Below are 20,278 nucleotides of genomic sequence, written 5' to 3'. Positions count from 1 at the left end.
CTTTAGCCATTGGAAAATTATATTTCTTTAAAGACTAAAACAGAAGAAAAACAGGAACTTTGTACTTCTATCACAGGTACTCAATAAATATCGGATAATTAAATTTCTATTATAAATAAACAGACTTGAAACTCATACCCTTATATTGAAAATTTTTCTTTTCAAAGAATCTAGTGAGTTGACCATGTGAAAGCTAGTAGATATTACTTTTTTTCTTGCTTGTTTTTTTGTTTTTTTTTTGGCTTTCTAAAGAACTCTAAATTGTCAGATTAATTTTGGTTTGTAGATTATATTACTGGCTTCAGTTCTTCACCTCATGCTGTACCCATGCCCTTTGTCATATGATGCTATTCTTTTACCAAAAAGTGAAATATATTTTCCTGGTAATTTTAAACTCAAAATTAACTTTGCATTCATCCAGGTGACACTTTTTCTCACAAGATATGAGCACATGTAATGCAAATAGAGGTTCAAAAACACCTCCTGACTGGGTCTGTCCATTCTTGTTCTTTTATGAAAACTTGTGCCTGCCAATCTGCCAGAAAATGGGATATACATTACAGTGTTTTAAGTTTCCTTAGTCATTCCTGCCAAGGACATCTTAGTCAACTAACAAATGTTCTCCCAAAAAGTGAGCAAACCCACTCGTAGTCAACAGAGCTACCTAGATGAGCCATGGTTGATCAGAGATATATGAGTGAGCCCAGCCGATCAGTTAAACCCAGGCCAATCAGACTCATGAGTTAATATGTATTTAGTACTATATATTTAGTACTCAGATTTTGTAGTACTTTGTCATGTAGCTTTATTGTAGTAATAGATATCTGACACATGCAGCATATTAAGTTATGTATTTAAGTTTTAAAATCAAATTACCTTTTAAATCTTCTCTGAAATCATGTATGTAATAAACTGACACTAACTCACTGCTTTTAAAGGACCCCTTTTCTTTGCAAGGAATATTTTTCTTCAATCCGAAATCTACTTACCTATGTGTCCGCCTATCTTTCTCCTTACCTACTTTTGCTCTCTCTCTCACACACACACAAGAAACTAATGTAAAAGTTAAATCAGTTTTCTCTGCAATTTGACTTTTCTTGCACTTTAAGAAATATATATGGGGATTTAAACATTTGAAAAGGAAATTGAAGCGATATTCTTCAGTTTCTATAAAAAAGCAAAAGTATATATAAATATACCTTTAGTGAAAGCTTTATGTTCCTTTCATTTTATAATGTTACAAATAAATAAGAAACCATGTTTTACCTAGTTCTGAAATGTGCAAGATTTAGTATGGTAGAAAGCATTCTATTGATTGTGGATGTTTTCTAAAGCATTCTATGTATTAGCTGTAATAGCTACAGCTTTATAATAGTGAACATAACATTTACACACGAACATTAAGTATATAGCAATTCTATCTGCCATTAGGAAAATATTTTTGCAATATATTTTTTGTACCTGATAATATGTTCTCTCAGAGGTATGATTATGAAGTTTAACTTTGGGAAAATTAGGTTGTAAAGCTGCTGTTCTAAGTGCACTAAATGTATATATTAACATTTACTACATATATTCTATATGAGTAATAGCAGATAAATATAATTTTCCTTAATTTTAAATAACCTACATAATTTTATTTCTAAAATTGCCTTTTAAAATCTTTTTGCTTTTTTACAAAAGCAAATCTTTTCTCCTGCTTGAGTTTCTGTATCTTGAAGGAATAAAGTACATACTTTTGTAGCAATATTATAGCAATTGTAATGTCACTTATTGGTATCATTACATATCCTTATGCTGAAGATCCACACCTGTTACTACAAAACATTTTCATATTATTCAAATCAACTAAGACGTCCAAACACTAAACAATTTCCATACAACTTCTGAAGGAAATCTAATGCAAATATGTATAAATAGATAAATACAATATAAACAATTCTTTTAATCAAATTGAGAATAAAGAGGGTCAATCTCAATCTTAATTCAGAGCCCTGAATCCTAAATTTTCAACTCTAATGCTATGAAAAAATTTGTAACTCATGTTCCTTTTTATGCAGAAGAATCAACTGATTTTTCAAGCAATTTTTCAACTTTGCATCTTAGATTTTCATATAGCCACTTATATTTCTTTTAAAAAACAGAAGAATTAGTGTATAATGAATATAAGTGGATGAGGGCATGCACCACAAAATATATGCGATTACAGTGTACAATAATTTGACTTTAGATTCTCTTGCCTAAATTTTACTATTTATAATGTCTTCATGACATGTGAATTCACTCTGATCTGCCCATTTCATGTTGCACTTCCTAAGAGATTTTAGATTATCAAATAGATCTCCAGTCTTTCATGGTGGGATTCAAATATTGTGGAAAGCACTGTGAAAGATACCATGGTTCACATTGGTCTTCTGTGTCACAACCTGTACCATATCCCCAGTTTTCAGAACTAGGTCAATATACTTTGTATTTTTCAGTCATAATTAAGGTAATAATTTATAGATTGCATATTATACAGGAAGATTCAATATATCTCTCAACTTTGATGTGTAGAAGAGAGTACCAGGCTCATCTGTTGGAATGAGTGTTCTTACTGTCACCTCTTAACAAAGCTTTACCAGCTTTTTTCTGATATTCTTTACTGTTTTCCATTAAAATAATCAACTTAAACAAGCGATCAGATCTTCTAAAACAAAATTTAAAGTCATTTAAATACTCTTTGAAGGTACTTGCAAATATTTCCTGACTGTTCTATTTTCCTTCTGGGATCACAGGTTGGAAGGTATCTAAGAAAATAATTGAGGCAATTTGCATTTCCTTAATGCAAACAACATAAGATGTTTTTATGGATTGAACTGTTTTCTTCCAAATTCATCTGTTGAAGTCCTAATCTCCAGTACCTCAGAAAGTGATTGTATTTGGAGACTGGGCCTTTAAAGATTAGGTAATAGAGTAAATGAGGTCATTAAGGTGAACCCTCCTTCAACCTGACTGTTCTTATAATAAGAGAAAATTAGAACACACAGAGAGATACCAGGAAAGCCCTTGCACAGAAGAAAGGCTACGTGAGGCCACAGTGAAAATGTGGTCATCTGCAAGTCAAGGAGTGATCATTCAGAAGAAATCAAAACTGCTGACACCTTGATCTTGCACTTCTAGTTTCCAGAACTGTGAGAAAACAGATTTCTGTTTTTAAGCCATCTCATCTCTAGTACATAGTTACGACAGTCCTAGAAAACTCAGGCAGATGTATTCTTCCCTCAAACAGAGTAACCAAGGCTTTAAATTTATGATAAATATGGAGTTGTCATTCCAAGATTCTTCATCCCTAAGAGGCTCTTATTAGAATTTTGACATGTAGAATTACATTGATTTAATTCTTACACTCTTATGGTAATCAATTCTTCCATATAGGGGAAGATTACTTGTCGATCAAGTTCTAAAAATAAATGTTTCTTTAGCAATGCTGAATTTCTCCTCTATTGTTTCTTTTATTAATATTTTTTCTCTATCTCACATTGTTGTACCAGGTATTATATTAAGGAGATTGTATTTTTAAGCAAAATGATATGGAATATTACGAAAAACAATACCATATGAGTATTTGAACTTCATTATAAGAGATAATATAAAAATGGCAAATGTTTTGTTATAGGTAGCCAATATTTAAAAATGTGATTCAAATCCTAAATACTTCATGTTATTACCAGTAAAAACACATAGTCTAAACATTTGCTTTAGGTTAAATATAATTATATATTTTAAATCATCCTTTTTAAGAAACACTGTCCCATATTAGTATTACAATTTTAGAATAAAACTTGTAAAGATTGTAATAATGTTCTTCAGCAACTTCCATGTCTTCTACAAATTTTTGGAAAAACTCTTTTAAAAGGGTAAAAAGAAAGTAAAGCATTCTTATTCATTGTTTCCACTTAATCAGGAAAACCCAACATATTTTATTTCACATTTCAGCCTATTCCTAATAGCATAGGGATTGTAGTTATAAATTTTCTTACTTGATCAGCAATTTTAGTTTTCATCCATATAGTAAGTTGCCTGTTCTTTGTTGAAATTGATTCTGTTCAGAAAAAGAATTTCATTCACCTGGATTTGCAATGGTGGTAAAGGAGAAAAATTATCCTCTAGATTAGTGTGCTTTTAATAATCTATTTTGAGTCACAAAACAATTCACTGTAGAGGCACTGTAGAAGTTGGTTATTAAATTATTTGTCTTATGATTAAGCTGTCCTATATATTGGAAGTCAGATTTCTAACCTATATTTATTTTTCATTTTGTGTCATTCTACTTTGAAATAACCACAACAATCTACCAATCTATATATTCATAATCTTTCTAGTTAATGGTCATTCTTTAAGTTTAACTTTTCCAATTTGACAGATTTCTTTTTATTTGGTCATGCTTAGTTGACAGATGACAAATTTCAATTTCAAATGAAAATTTGGCCAAATTGTTATTTTTTCCCCATATGCCTTTCTTGGTGTCTGCTAAACATTCTGCAACAAGTCTTATTGGTGAAGTTCACTGAGACAATATCCAGATAATTAGAGAGGTTTGAAGAATATGTTAACAGCAAACTTAAGGCTAGTTTATTCAAATTGTGAAATATTTTGCCACATTTGATCTCAGAAAAGAGACATTTGTTATTGTTCTCTCTTAACAATTGAGATGATGATTTCCTTCTGAATGCCAGATTAGTCCAAGGTTTGTAAGTATAGTGTAGTTAGGACAACTTCTATTTTAGTCAATTAGATTAGTCAGATCATAGCTCCCCTCCGCGGGCAACAATTAAAATCATTGGTGTTCTTCATTTATTGGGTAGTTTTGTTTGCTTAAAGAAAGTATTGTGTTTAAAATAATCATATAGGAAAACATTTATAGTAAATGTTATTAAATACAATGTGGTGTAATAAATTCACACTTGTTTCTAAGAAAAATGTCAAAAAGGAAATATTATAAAAATATGATCAATTTTAAAACAGTAATATTTTTTAATTTTTAAGTAAATAAAATTTAGAATCAAATATAGTGCTTTAAAATAAGAAACTAGAACAGTGGCATTATTTACATACTACATCAGTAATAATGTTATTATCTTTATAATATCCTTAGTTATTTATAAAAATCAATATTTATATACCTCAATTTTACTACCCCCAAAAAACATAAGTCATTTTCTTTGAAAGTGTCATTTAAAAAGTCTCATTATATAAATGTGATAACTGAGCAGATTCAGACTTAACTATTAGTACTTAATAATTCAAAACATGTGGACCCACATATAATTTAGTTTCTGAATGATATTTCTCTTAAATAACTTCAGTTACATGGGTGTCTCTCTTATTGTATTTAATTTCCTTTTTTAAGATATTGTTTATTTATTTGACAGAAAGAGAGAGGGTGTGCACAAGCAGGGGGAGCAGCAGAGGTAGAGGGAGAAGCAGGCTCTCCACTGAGCAGGGAGCCTGATGTAGGGCTCAGTTCCGGGACCATAGGATCATGACCTGAGCCGAAGGCAGACTCTTAACCAGCTGAGCCACCCAATCAACCCTGTATTTAATTTCTTAGCGATAGTTTCAAAAACTCTTATAAGGACTATCTAAAAAAATTAGAAAACATTTATTGTTAATCTACAGTACAAAAGATTAAAATTATAGGCATAATTAAGTCTGAGAATGAGACTGTTTAAAAGGCCAATATTTTTTAGTTACAAACTTGAGTAGTAAATTTACCAGATATACTATATGAATTTACAGTACAAATGGATATTATAAAACAATCTAGTCATGTTGGGTTGTTGGTACACTTTTCATTTCTTTTAGACTCCCTTAATTGCTAATCCGATTATGTAGTCTCTAAAGTTGACAGATACAAATGTAGCAAATTTCAAAGCTCTTGGGCTCTTTGTAGTTAAGTGGCATTGATGGATAAGTAAACAACAACACTTTTACTCACTCCTCCACTTAAGTACCCTACATATTTAAGTATCCTTAGCCACTGGTTTAGTTTCCTTAATATATTCTGACTCATAGAGGCTAAATATTTCAATCAACTTCTTTCACTGTGGAATAGATTCTATTTTATAATTCTATTCTATTTGAATGAATATTCTGACCAAGGCTAGTTTGGTCTTTATTTCCACATAGACCATATTTCCATATATTGTGGAATTTCAAGTTAAGATTTAGAAATATCATTTGCTCTCAATTCATGAGTAGGATTTTCAAACTGACATGGACTTATGGCTATTAATGTAATAATTTCAGCATCTCACATATATTTTTTATGGTTTTTGATTTGTATACTACTCTCTTTGTATTATAAATTAAAATATGGAAAATGTTATTCTGATCATTCAGGAAATAATAGCACTTACCTATGATCCATTGATAGTTTCTATTTATTAAGTAAAATATACTATTCTTATGAATTAATTTAAATAAATAGTGCAATTGGTTAATTATTTGAATACAGATTCAATGATTGAGTACAGATTCAAGGAGCAGATTGCTAAATTATCAATTCATCTTGTTTAATATTATTTCTTGTATGCTATGTTCATGTTTCAAAGGTGAGTAAATTGTAAGGCATGATGTTCTAGAGGGTAAAATATTCAGAATATCTACTATTGATTTCACTATTGCGTTACTGTTACATTTCCTTTTTTGGAACAGGTTTCCCTCTGTCAGAAATCAAGTCAGTTTTGACCAACGATGGAACCAAATCCTTCTGACTCCCAACACAAAGCACATGATAGTATCTAAAACAAACAAGATCTTACGATGAGGATAGAATGTTACTAATCTTTTTTTGTGTTCATAATTATAAGTCATTTATATGAAATTCCTTATTTTACCAAGGCTATTCTGATTTCTGCCTGTCCCTCTCACTCAATTTCTTTGTATTTCAATCCCTTGCCATCATCATCCAGCTTTGCTTTTTGACTTTCCCCTGGTGCATATTCAGAATCCCTCTGAAATTTGTTCTTTAATTACTGCACCACCAACAAGAAAAGAACATATTCTCACTAGACCTACTTTAAAAATCCTAGGGAAAACTTTGTATAAATATGGCTTGGATCATTTTTATATCCTTGACCTAAAAATATAAAGACACTGATTAGCATAGCTCTGTGCAAAACAGAGGACATAGGCCCATCCCTGTGCTCTGTAATAGACAGCTTCACCTGAAACTAATGGAAAGAGTTGAGGAGGACAAGTTGTTCAAGGAAACAGAGCTATACTTAAGACGCATAAGTTAAATGAAGTTGTGTAGACTGAAACATACATTTTGCCAGAATATTGATAATTTTATGATCAAAAGTTATAAAATAGGCATGATTAGTGTCATATTTTGAAGCTGAATATCATTCTTAAATATATGCAATTCATGGAATTTCTAAAACATGTCCAACTAACTAAAGGAAGAAACTTCTATGTATTTTATGATATTATTAGATGGCACTTAAATATGTCCTTTTTAACATCATGTTATTTTATTTTCTAAAATTAATTATATATATATTTTAGTTTACTGTTTGAAAAAAAAAAAAAAAAGTAAACAGGAGCTCCTGGGTGGCACAGTCGGTTCAGCATTCAACTCTTGGTTTCAGTTAGGGTCTGATTTCAGGGTCATGAAATTGAGTCCCACGTTGGGCTCCAGGCTTAGTACAGAGTCTGCTTGAGTTTCTCCTTCTCCCGCTGTCCTTACCCCCTGCATTCTGTCTCACTGAAATAAACAAATAAATCTTAAAAAAAATAATAAACATATGTGGGCATTAATAAGTGCTAAGGTCTGTGTCATTTGCTTTATATGCATTATATCATGTAACCAAAACAGCAAAATTATGAGCATATTAGATACTGACATCAATTTTTAAAAATATATCCAGTGACATGTAAACACCATAGCAAACTGATGCAAATCACCACTCATTTAAAATAAAAAAGCTCTTCATTAACAATTGACATTGTATGTTTTCACTTTCCCTTTAATCATGTTTCCACTTTTTCCCACAAAATTTAACTCCATTCTATTATGACTGAAAGTCTTATCAACCACTATACCATACTTCTCTGAAACACAAACATATACTTAAATTACAATTAATGTCGAATTTTCAGTGAAATAAAGAATTTCCTACCAGATTTAGCTTAATAATAACAATTAGTATGTAATTACTCAAACATGTATACCCAGATTAGAAATTTGTAAATGATTATTTAACACAAGTAAATTTTATTCTAAATGCATCTCTTAATGAGAATAAATTAGGCCAGATATGGTGCCTTACTTAAAGGAAACATAGGTATTTCCCCATCTCTTTTAATGACCTCAGGTTTTTGCACCTGGGAAAATGCAATATGGTAACATTCCACATGAGTGAGGAGTATGAATTTCTCTTCTAACATGGAAGAGAGAACATTGTGAAAGCAGAGATGAGCAAGGACAATCCATAGGAGGCCTTAATCATAAGAATTTTTTTCAGTCAAATCAATTTTATAAAAGAGTACCTCTGGGGGTCAGCATCTAGAAATTGCTTTCTTTGTGACAATTCTTGACTGAGTTTCTCTTGAAATGACTTCATGTTTCCCTAGGGTTATCCTGTGTAAAGATTGCTATTATAGTCATCTGAGTTTGTCAGATGAAGAAACAGAGGTAGAATTTAGGAAAATTTCACAAGTATACACATTTGAGCATAAAAGTCAACATTTGAGTTAGCTATTTGACTTCTTACCAATGCACATAACCACTAAAATACACTAACTGTCACCCAACTTCATTTTATAAAACTAATAATGTTACTCTAACATAGATTCATTATTAAAAGAAAGAGTTAAAAGGCTTTTGATACTTGCATTATTATCAATAGTTTGATAAATAACATTTCGCACCTTGCTTATAACAAAGAAGAGTGGGATGATCGAACCAAATTTCAGGGAGATAAGAGAGGTGTGGCAGTCAGAATGAGTCCATTACTCTTCTTCAGGGCACATTTCCTTTTGTCATTAAACAGTAGCAACAATGAATGCACATAGACAAACACACATAACTCATTCCTATTACTTCTTTATTCAAAATGCAGAATAGGAAAGGGAGTGTGTTTATGTGAGTGGATATGCATATGCTTCAATTTCTAAAGAGAAAGAAGGTGGGAAGAGTTGGATGGAAGCTGTCTTTAATTTGTCACTTTAAGCTTTTTGTTTCAATATTTTTGTATTATAGAAACTGGTAACTACAGTGGCCATTTTGATTTCTAATTTTGGTAGCCAAGGTGTTTCATAAATTTAGATGAGTATACAAACTGAAAAGTGCAAGACCTTGTAGCTCTGTGGTCATTGAGCAGTCCCCAGAAGACCATTAACGTGAAAAGTGAGGTAATTAAAACTGTGGTTCCATGGCCAAAGGTCAAATTCCCCTAAGCTCTGAGAATTATTAATGTGTAGCTGGGCAAAGTGAAAATCTAACATTGAGACAAGAGGTAAAGAGAAGCAGAATAATGCCAGATTAACGTTGCAGCATTAGTATAGCCAGGGATTTATCACATGGTTGACAAATGTAGGCATTAGGTGCATGGGGTAACAAGGAAAGTGACATAGACTGCAAGAACCTGCAAACATGGATACAGATAGATATTAATAATAAATAACAGCAGCACAACTGATGCATTTATTCAATGCAAACTTATTGAAGAGTACGGTGTATGAAATGCCATACAGGATCTGGGACTGCAAAATCAATCTAAACATGGGACTTCATGGGACTTTCTATCTAAGAGAGTACGAATCAGAGGAACAACAACAACAAAAAAGCACCTCCAGATGACTGGACAGCATGCCTTAAAGAAGTTATGGAAACCTATGTACATTTTGTATGGAGGTTTATTTTGGTGACATTCCAGAAGTTTTAGGATGAGTTAAATCAGATGTAAGATGGCTAAATTGTCTTTCTGTGTGAGGTGCTTATGCAAAAGCCCAGAAACATGAAGTTTACAAGTAGTTTGGTACGGTTGGAGTAAAAAAAAAGGGTGGGGGCCTTGTGTTGAAATGGTAGGTTTGGTTAATTAAATTAGCTATTTAAATGACAGCTTTTGTCAGTTTACTAATCTGTTATTGAGAACTGAGAATGCATTTTAGGGGTGGGTCACTTTTTTTTTCTTTTTCATATTTTTATTTAAATTCCAGTTAGTTAACATACAGTATAATATTAGTTTCAGGTATCGATTTAGTGATTCATCATTTACATACAACACTCAGTGTTCATCACAATAAATGCCCTCCTTAATACCCATCACCTAGCTAGCCCATCCCTTTGCCCACCTCCCCTCCACCAACCCTCAGTTTGTCCTCTCTAGTTAAGAGTCTGTTTCCTGGTTTGCCTCTCTCTTTTTTTTATCCCCTAATTCATCTGTTTGGTTTCTTAAATTCCACAAATGAGTGAAATCATACAGTATTTGTCTTTCTCTGACTTACTTCACTTTGCATAATACACTCAAGTTCCATCCACATTATTGCAAATGGCAAGATTTCATTATTTTTGATGGCTGAGTAATATTCCATTATCTATCTGTCTACCTATTTTTTTTTTTCCCACTGTGTACAAAAGGTTTAATTTTGACAAAGAGGTTAAGAGGCTGGGCTGCCCTTCTACAGCCACCAGTGGCTGGGAAGAGTGCTCTGGGGAAACTGCCCACCCCACTGCTCCTGTCTTCAGACTCCATTCTAGGATGGGGCCTCATCTTGCCCTTTGCAACTATGTGGCGATTCTCAGTGAGGACCCCCATAACTACCCCCATAAAAGGGCTCAGGCATCCATCTTCACAAAGACCTTGGGGCGGGAAAAGATCCTGATGGCTTCCTCTACTTGTACCAGCTTCCGATCCAGCTCAGCACGGTGGCCCTGCGCCCTGAGTGAATCTGCCCCAGCAGGCAGCAGCACCAGCTCACGTAGCAACTGGCTCTGGCTCTGGAGCAGATTGCTCAGTGTCTCCAGCCTCTGGTTCTCAGGCATGCGAGTGTGGCCAGGGGGCATGGTAGGGTCTGGCTGGCTCTGCTGGCGGGCCTCAGCCTCCCGCCGCCACAGATCCCCGCGTTCCAATAAGTAATGGGGCACGTGGCCCTTCTGCGTGGCATCGTAGTGTGCTTGGGCTTGCTACTGCTGCTCCAGTACTTGAGCCAGGACCTGCAGTGAGCGGGAGTGCCTCCGAGGGCACTATCTATCTATCATCTATCTATCTCTTCTGTATCCATTCATCAGTCAATGGTTATTGGGATTCTTTCCATAATTTGGCTATTGTTGATAATGCTGCTGTAAACTTTGGGGTGCATGTATCCCTTCTGATCAGTATTTTTGTATCCTTTGGGTAAATACCCAGTAGTAGAATTACTGGACCATAGGGTAGTTCTATTTTTAACTTTTTGAGAACCATCCATACCGTTTTCCAGAGTGGCTGCACCAGTTTGCATTCAGGGTGGGTCGCTCATTTTTTTTTTCTTAAATATTTTATTTATTTACTTGAGAGAGAGAGAAAGAGAGAGAGAGAGAATGATCTGGAGGGAGGAGCAGAGGAAAAGGGAGAAGCAGACTCCCCTTCGAGCAGGGAGCCTGATACCGGGCTTGATCCCAGGACCCTGAGATCATGACCTGAACAGAAGGCAGACACTTAACTGACTGAGCCACCTAGGTGACCCTAAGGTGGGTCACTCTTTAACAAAGTTTTATACAGTGTATCCAGAATGGTGACCTATGTCTCTCTAGTCATTGCCTATTCCCACAACACTTAAATATGTACAACACTTACATATGTATACCCCTCCATGATATATCCCTTGTTTCCAAAGTCTATATTTAAAATACGTGTGTGTGTGTGTGTGTGTGTGTGTGTGTGTGTGTACTGGTTACCTGGACTTATGTCAATCAAGCTAGATTTAATTCAATCATATCTTATTTACCTGATCTTTATTTTTTTTTCCCTTAAGAGGGCAAAAGAAAAGAAGGGAAAATTTGAGCTTGCAACTATAAATTTGATTTTCCATATTCATCCTTTTGAGTAAGAAAAAGTAAATAAAGAAAAAAAATCAAGCAATCATGAAAGAAGACCTTGTAATTTCTGCTCTGGGGCTAGACAGAAATCATAAGGATCAAAACTGCCAACTGAGCATTTCCCCTCTCTGCAAATACTTTTGAAATGGCAATAGTGATATCTAAAAGTAGTTTTCTTTTATAAATAAGAATCTGAAAAGGCCATAAGGTGAACAGAGGTCTTCATGGGTCTATGAAGGGCTCCATAGTCCAGATCAGGACTAAAGATACATATATATATATAAATATATACGTATATATTCAAGAACAATTTCCTTTTTTTTTTAAGATTTTATTTATTTATTCATGAGAGACAGAGAGAGAGAGAGGCAGAGGGAGAAGCAGGCTCCCAAGGAGCAGGGAGCCCGATGCGGGACTCGATCCCAGGACCCTAGGATCATGACCTGAGCTGAAGGCAGACGCTTAACCATCTGAGCCACCCAGGTGCCCCAAGAACAATTTCAAGGAAGGCTACAGAATATGTAAAAGTTTGTCTTTCTGGTTGAGTTTATAGGGACGTCACATTTGAAATAACTATATCAGATTTTTTAAAGTAAGAAAATGAAGGACGGTCATCATGGGCATAAATTGAAGGAATGTTTTTGGAACAATGAGGCTGGTCAGATCCCCCTTTACTGTCTCTCTCAATCTGCTCTCCTCTCTTTAACTAGAAAGGGAATATTTGTCAATGCTTATTCTTTTCCCCAAGGTTAGCGGAATTGCTCACTGAAGAACTGAATGATTTTCCACAGGACTAGGATTTCTGAGATGGATATTGTTATCCTGAAGTAAATTTCTCCTTATTTTTTCACATGACAGCAAGCAGGACAATCTAAATGTCTTACCACTACTTTTTCACTATAAAGTGATGCCTGCTAATCCACGTACTCTAAAATATACACAAAGTTCTTGCTCAGTTTGACTATTACATGTGAACTAGACCAGCCCAAATGAGTAAATTCACACTATCTATTGTACATAAATTTTGATGAAAAAGTCAAGATTCATTAGCCATTTGAGAGAAACTAACAGTTCAAGCAATGACCAAGATGAAAAAGAGTAACCAGTTAGGGAAAAGAAATCTAAGTATAATTATACTTGATATCTCTGGTGAGATTAGAGACATTTCCTACAGAAAAAAATAACTTAGTACAATAATAATTTATCACAATACAACAAAGGAACATTCAGAGAACAAATGTTTTCCAAGATAAAAAGAAACACATGTTATTTTCCTATCTTTATACCCATGTTTACATAATTAACTAAAGTCACATAAATGGAGAATATTTTTTAAAAACTAAAAACACATTCTAGTATGCCTTTGAAATTCATGAAGTATATTTTATATTTCTAATCATTTTGGAATGAAAAGATTATTCAATACATTGTGCTGTCAAAATTCATTAGGTATTCAGAATGATAGAATTTTATCACATACTATATGTTTAAACAAATCTACGTTATAATAAAATTGACAATATATGTTAAATGAAAACAAAAAAAACTAGGATAAATTACACATTAATATTTATGTGACAGTTGAAGGAGAATTTCTTTCAAAGTACAAATGTTCCAGGAACTACAAAAAGATGAATTAAAAAGTCTGAATAATGAAAAAGGTTTGTTTTTTTTTAAGATTTATTTATTTTAGGGAGAGAGAGAGCACGAGCGGGAAGGGGCAAAGGGAGAGAGAGAGAATCTTATGCAGGCTTCATATCCAGTGTGGAGCCCATTTCAGAGTTCAATCTCATGACCCTGAGATCATGACCTGAGCTGAAATCCAGAGTTGGTACTTAAACCAACTGAGCCACCCAGGCGCCCCTAAATGAAAAAGTTTTTAAATTTCTTTAACACATCAAGGGAGGAAGACAACAAAGTTAAAAAGACGTTTTGAATATTTATAACAAAATATTGACATTTATAACAAGAAAATGTTTAATATGATATTTGGGATTTTTATAATATATCCATAAGAAAAAGACTAACACTACATTAGGGAGAAGAAAAAGCCAATCCCTCCAAAAACTTACTTGATTATCTAACATGTCTTGTGCTTCTTCTGGTCTTGAACTAGATATTTCCTTGGGGACTTTTCTCATGTCACATTATCCTTTCGTGTGTGTGTTTATTATTTTTTAATGAAATTAATTTCAAGGTTCACTCAGACTTGATTAATTAAAGCATCATATCTCCTTGGCGATTGGTTCAAAGAAGGTCAGATTATCAAACAAAGGCCGGTCAAATGCTTTCTCCAGGGAATTCAAAGATTGAGTGAAAGAGCCAAGGCACTGAAAACAGAAGCACCTTTAATGGACTCTAAGGCAGTTTTCTGCTTCTGCAAGCTTTAGTCTTCCATTTTTTCCTATGTCTCCTGAGACCTGGTTACTTTAGGTTTTCCTCAGTTCTATTAGCTTTCTTAAATATTGCAAATAAATTCATACTTATTTATGTTAGTCAGAATACACAGAGAGGGAGAGAGAGAGAGAAAAGAAAGAGAATGTAGTGTTTGTTTTTAGAGTGATCAGAATTTTAATAGAGTCTCATCCATTTATTAGCTATTGACTATGAGACTTTGGGAAAACTCTTTAAAAACTCTAAGTCTCATTATCTCACATTTAAATGACCAATTACAGCTAACCCTCGAGGTATATTAAGGATTAACTCAAATATAGTATGATTCTATTTTTGAATAATCATAAGTATTCAACTATATTCTTTTGTTATTCTTTTTGGATATTTAGTTAAAAACTATATCCACCACCTTCTGTAAAAACATTACATAAAATTCATGAAATGTCAATATCTATATATTTGTATATATTAAAAAATGGCAGTGACTTTAAGCCTATGTTCATGGATATCTAATTAAAAATGTTTCCTAGTAAATTATAATAGGAAAAGATCGATGGCCATGAATATCACAAATACAGGAATTAAAAACTAGGAAACAGAGGATTAAACTAACACTAGAAATATGACTAAATACAAAGACCTAGATAAGTTTAGATTCAGTAACTATTGGCCTATGCCAATAGGACGACAAACAAGTGGTTTGAGCTACATCATAATTAGGCATGTCCACATCATAATCCATTGCCCTTTTTCTTTTTAATATTTTATTTATTTATTTGACAGAGAGAGAGAGAGAGAGAGAGAGCAAGAGAGGGGACACAAGCAGGGGGAGTGGGAGAGGGAGAAGCGGCCTTCCGCTGAGCAGGGAGCCCAATGCGGGGCTCGATCCCAGGACCCTGTGATCATGACCTGAGCTGAAGGCAGACGCTTAACGACTGAGCCACCCAGGCACCCCAATCCATTGCCCTTTATGTAAAATTTATAAATTCCACATATCTTGGGCCAAAGAAGTGGATTTTTAGTATTTTGTAATAGTCACTAAAATATTCTATAAATTTATTTGATAAAAAAAAACTAAGTTTAAACTATGTTTTCATGCCCTGGAAACATTTTTTGATGACAGAATTTGCTTAGTTGTCCTTATGAAGAACATTAAATAAATTTTTATTTTTTTTAAAGATTTATTTATTTTGAGAGAGTGAGAATGAGAGAGAGAGAGAGTACATGAGAGCGGGGAGGGTTAGAGGGAGAAGCAGGGCCCTCGCCGAGTAGGGAACCCAATGTGGGATTTGATCCCGGGACTCCAGGATCATGACCTGAGCTGAAGGCAGTCGCTTAACCAACTGAGCCACGCAGGCACCCTAAATAAATGTTTAATATTATTTAAATTTCTAATCAATATGGCAGAAAACACTAAGGGAACCCCTTAACATACATGTGAGCATGCGTGCATACTGCGAGCACACACACACACATTAAGCTATAAAAACGCTGGTTAAATCAATAGTAAAAAAAAATATTGTAGAGTAAACATTAAGTCAAAATAACTCATATTCGTTCAGTGGGCTGACTGCTTGAAGTGCAGACCAGAAAAACTCTGCCCCTGATCTGATAATGTTCTAAGAATGGAAAAAGAACCAGACCCATCAAAGGGCAAAAGTGTAGTGTACAAATTTTAAATTCAATGCCAGCAAGATTTTAAATCATAAAATTATTAAGAATATCATGGAAAACCAAGGAACCTCAGGTACAGTGGCAAGCATGAAATTGCCCCAAAGGAATGCAAGAACTTGGAACTACAATGAAAAACAACTATTGCTGAAGACAAATTCATCTTCCAAACAGCAGACCATGAATTGCATGCAGCAGCACTAGAGCCAGAAGATGCAACAAATAGAAGCAGTCAGAACTCATGGACTATAGAAAAAAGCAGCTATATGAAAAAAGACTTGTAAATATTATAGGGCCTAGTTTCACTTAGGGTTTTTGTATCAATTTACATTGCAATTTAATCTTATTTGTGATTCAGGAAAAAAGCTGTAGTTGCATACATCAGTTAGACAGAATCCTTTTGGAATGGCATATTTTCTATTCAAGAACACTAACCCCAACAATGTGATTAAAAAGAAGTTTGAAATAACGTTTCCTCTTTTTACCCTTAAAGCTTTTTAAATTAAAAAAAAAAAAAACTTTTCAAATTCTAAAATATGTTAGCCTTATAAATTCAAAGCTAACTTATCAGGTATTCAAGTTTCAGAATTTTTCCCCCTTTTAACTTACTTTGACACCTTTTAGGTTTAAAGTCTTTTAAATCACCTAGCACATATTAAAACTTGTAAGCAAAAGGATTGAGAGCTGTCATTCAAAAATGTCATGTCTGTTGTCAGTGGTTCATGAATAATTGACACTGAGATTACCTAGGGAAATTTGCAATTAGCCTCCTCATTAACATAAGAACGAACAGTAGGCTTCTTGGTGAATGCTAGATTTTAACTTAGGTATTTACTCAAGAGATAAAAAGTTTATAATAGAACAGCTAATGAAAAATTCATTAGTTCAATTTGATATTCCAAGGGTTTTCAAGTTCCTTCATGAATCAGTCATTGAGAAAACAAAGAACATATACTCAGTTATTAATTTATACTTTCAACTAACAGTGACTGTCCAAATAACAAGAGATCAATCTATAGGTAACATAGGAAAATGGTGATTTCAGCAACAGTCATGGAAAATAAGTACCATATAGGTCATTGCTAATCTGGCAGTTGATTATTCAGAGTTGAAAATTAGGTTCTAAGAAATGTACATAATATTAAAATGATATAAAAATTTTTACATGTAACTATTCTGGAATGAATTTTAAATATGTAAAACTTAGATGATGATAAACATCAATTGATTCAATAAGTTTCTTATTGGAACTTAAGTTTCTCCTTAAGTTTGATATTTAAATCTCATGATAGAATTGAGGTACATTACAAAAAAAAGTCACTGATCTTTGCCCAAGTGAAGTAGTAAAATTTGTAAAATTGAATAGTGTGTTGTCTATGGCCATACCACCTTGAACACACCTGCTCTCATCTGAATGATGCACCCATAAAAGTACAAAAGTGTCTGTGTCCACTCATTTGTATACTGATATATCACTAGACTAACTGCACATCACTTTGGAGGTGACTTAAAGCTACACATTTTAGAAGCAATTAAATGCAGCAAATATCTTAAAGTATTATTTTTCTAGTTCAACTTCAGAGTTGAAGTTATGAAGAGTGTAAAATGGAAGATGTTCGAAAATATTACAATATAGTTTAGGGAATGTTAAAGAGAGATGTCTGTATGTCAGGGGTCAGGGGAATATTTCTGGCAGAGTTCATATTCTACATACCATATGCTGTTAATATGTTTCATCTAGACAGTAAAATCACACATGGAAAAATTCACAAGAAGAAAAAAATTATTTCATCTGAAGTTTTTTTTTTTAAGATTTTATTTATTTATTTGAGAGAGAGAATGAGAGCCAGAGAGCATGAGAGGGAAGAGGGTCAGAGGGAGAAGCAGACTCCCCGCTGAGCAGGGAGCCCGGCACGGGACTGGATCCCGGGACTCCAGGATCATGACCTGAGCCGAAAGCAGTCGCTTAACCAACTGAGCCACCCAGGAGCCCTGAAGTGTTTTGTTTTTTAAATTACCAAGAAGTACTAGAAATAGGGGCACCTGGGTGGTGGTTAAGCAGTTAAGCATCTGACTTCAGCTCAGGTCATGATCTCAGGTCCTGGGATCAACCAGCCGCCCCTATACTCCTCATTCAGAGGGGAGTCTTCTTTTCCTTTCCCTCTGCCCCTCCCTTGGCTCATGCTGATGCTCTCTAAGAAATAAATAAAATCTTAAAAAAAAAAAAGAAATCAACAAATAGGCATCACATGAACTAAAAAAAAAACACACAATGGCCAGTTTCTAGAATTCAATTAAACAACTTTTATCGATTTTTATCCATTGTTAACATTAAGCTTTACATAATATTTCATTTCCTGATTCCAAGAGAATCCTACTTAGTCTATTCCAGTTATTTTTTCCCCACAACAGGCAGTCACTTTAAGAAACTGTGAGTAGGTTTATGTAATTTCCTTACTTAGATTTCTTCACAAGATTCATATTATACTGAGAATTAAACTGAAAACCTTAGCGGGGCTTACCTATCTCAACCCTTACATACTTTTCCAATCTTACCTCAAACAATACTCCTCCTTGATTTAGTATACAAGAGTCTAGGTATCTTTTTGCAATTCTCAAAGCAACCCATCTCTTAGCTTACAGCTTTCCTGTATTCTGCCACTTCGGCTCAACAAGGCACAACTCCTTTCACAGGTTTTTCCTTTTCTTTTGTCTTGCCTTCACATGTCAAGTGTTATCTAAGTCTGCCATACTCTGCCTGATCCGAACTTCCATATTCATTCCAAAAGGCCACATTCCCTGGCAGGTAATCTTAAGAGCATTTTATTCTCTTTTAAAAAATCACATAATCATTTATTTGCATACCAGATATCATTTTTTAGTCTGCCCCAAAGAAGGTAAGTTCCATGATTTTGTTATGCTTACTTCAATACATTTACAGCCTAGCACAGTGCTTGAGACAAACCATAGGTCTTCAGAAGTATTTCTTAGGATAAAAGCATTACACTGATAAAATAATATTTATTTCAGAAAGTTTAGTAATTCAAGGTTTTTGTTTATAAGTATTTTAACTAGTAAAATATTTTATTCCATTTAGTTACAATAAATAATGGCAATTAAAATTATGCTGCTTATTTTTAGTAGCACTACAGAGTTACTCTTACTGAGCATTAAATTGGACTCATATCCCTAGAAGCCAAAACAAACTAGAGAAATGTTATGTTTTTTGTTTCTTTTATTGGTGGATAAATCACATCAATTCATCATCAGAAATATCTGTCCTCTTTCCAATAAAAATTAAGAGAAATTGCCATGTAGGTGATTTTATAAGATAGTACAAAAAACAAAATTTTCAACAATGTTTTCCGGAAAATGCAAACAGTTTTCATATCATTAATATAGACTGTAGAAGCATGGAGTGAAATATTAAAACAACTCAGTAAAAAAAAACTAGGGAAACAAGAAACTAAGGAGACTGAATAATCTTTCAATACATATTTATGTTTATTAAATGCTTAAGTACTGGTGACACTGTAGTAAACAAAATGGACAAAGTTATTTTCTCATGGCACTTAAATTAGTGTAAAAATCAAATCAACTGTTTGAGGGAGAGGTTATTAATTTGCATACTGTTCTTCCACTTTCATAATGAAAAATCAAACTGTAAACATAGTTCCAATAAAATTTTTAAAAAGCCTTTGAAGTTAGGGACAGGGAAAAAATAAAGCATTAAGAGAGGAAAATAAAGAGTATCAAATCAAGGTCTATACTTAGAAAATTGTCATGTTCAACTGTGAGAAGGCAGATATTTGGTGATTGTCAGTTATGATATATGCTTCTCTACCATATTCTGCTTGAGCTAAGCCATAATTTCAGAGTCTTGAAATATATTTTCATTGATTACTCTGTTTTAGTCAACTATAGCCACAATAAGACTGCATCACAAACCACTCTAAAAGAAGTGGCATGCAAATCAAGATTTGATTTCGTACTCTTATGCCTGTGGTTTGGCTGGAGATGATCTAAGGCTGTGATCAATTCTTATGCATGCATTTGGTTCAGGTCTGTTCCTTGTTATTTCTCATTCTTCTGGGACCAGTGGGTTTCCTGGGACATATTCTTCATGCTCTTCTCAGGGTAAAGACA

General features: G+C 33.7%; 1 pseudogene across 1 annotated transcript; it reads right to left on the bottom strand.

Annotated features, from left to right (window-relative positions):
- Positions 1-10,732: 10,732 nt before the first annotated feature.
- LOC113925491 lies at positions 10,733-14,208 on the bottom strand (annotated as a pseudogene). The gene is made up of 2 exons (XR_003520998.1): positions 14,140-14,208; positions 10,733-11,236 (listed from the first exon to the last, which is right to left on the bottom strand). The product of XR_003520998.1 is annotated as an enkurin domain-containing protein 1-like (transcript).
- Between the last annotated feature and the right edge of the window lie 6,070 nt (positions 14,209-20,278).

Source organism: Zalophus californianus, chromosome 2, assembly GCF_009762305.2.
Source record: "Zalophus californianus isolate mZalCal1 chromosome 2, mZalCal1.pri.v2, whole genome shotgun sequence".
Taxonomy (NCBI): domain Eukaryota; kingdom Metazoa; phylum Chordata; class Mammalia; order Carnivora; family Otariidae; genus Zalophus; species Zalophus californianus.
This window is presented reverse-complemented; position numbering and strand designations above follow the sequence as displayed.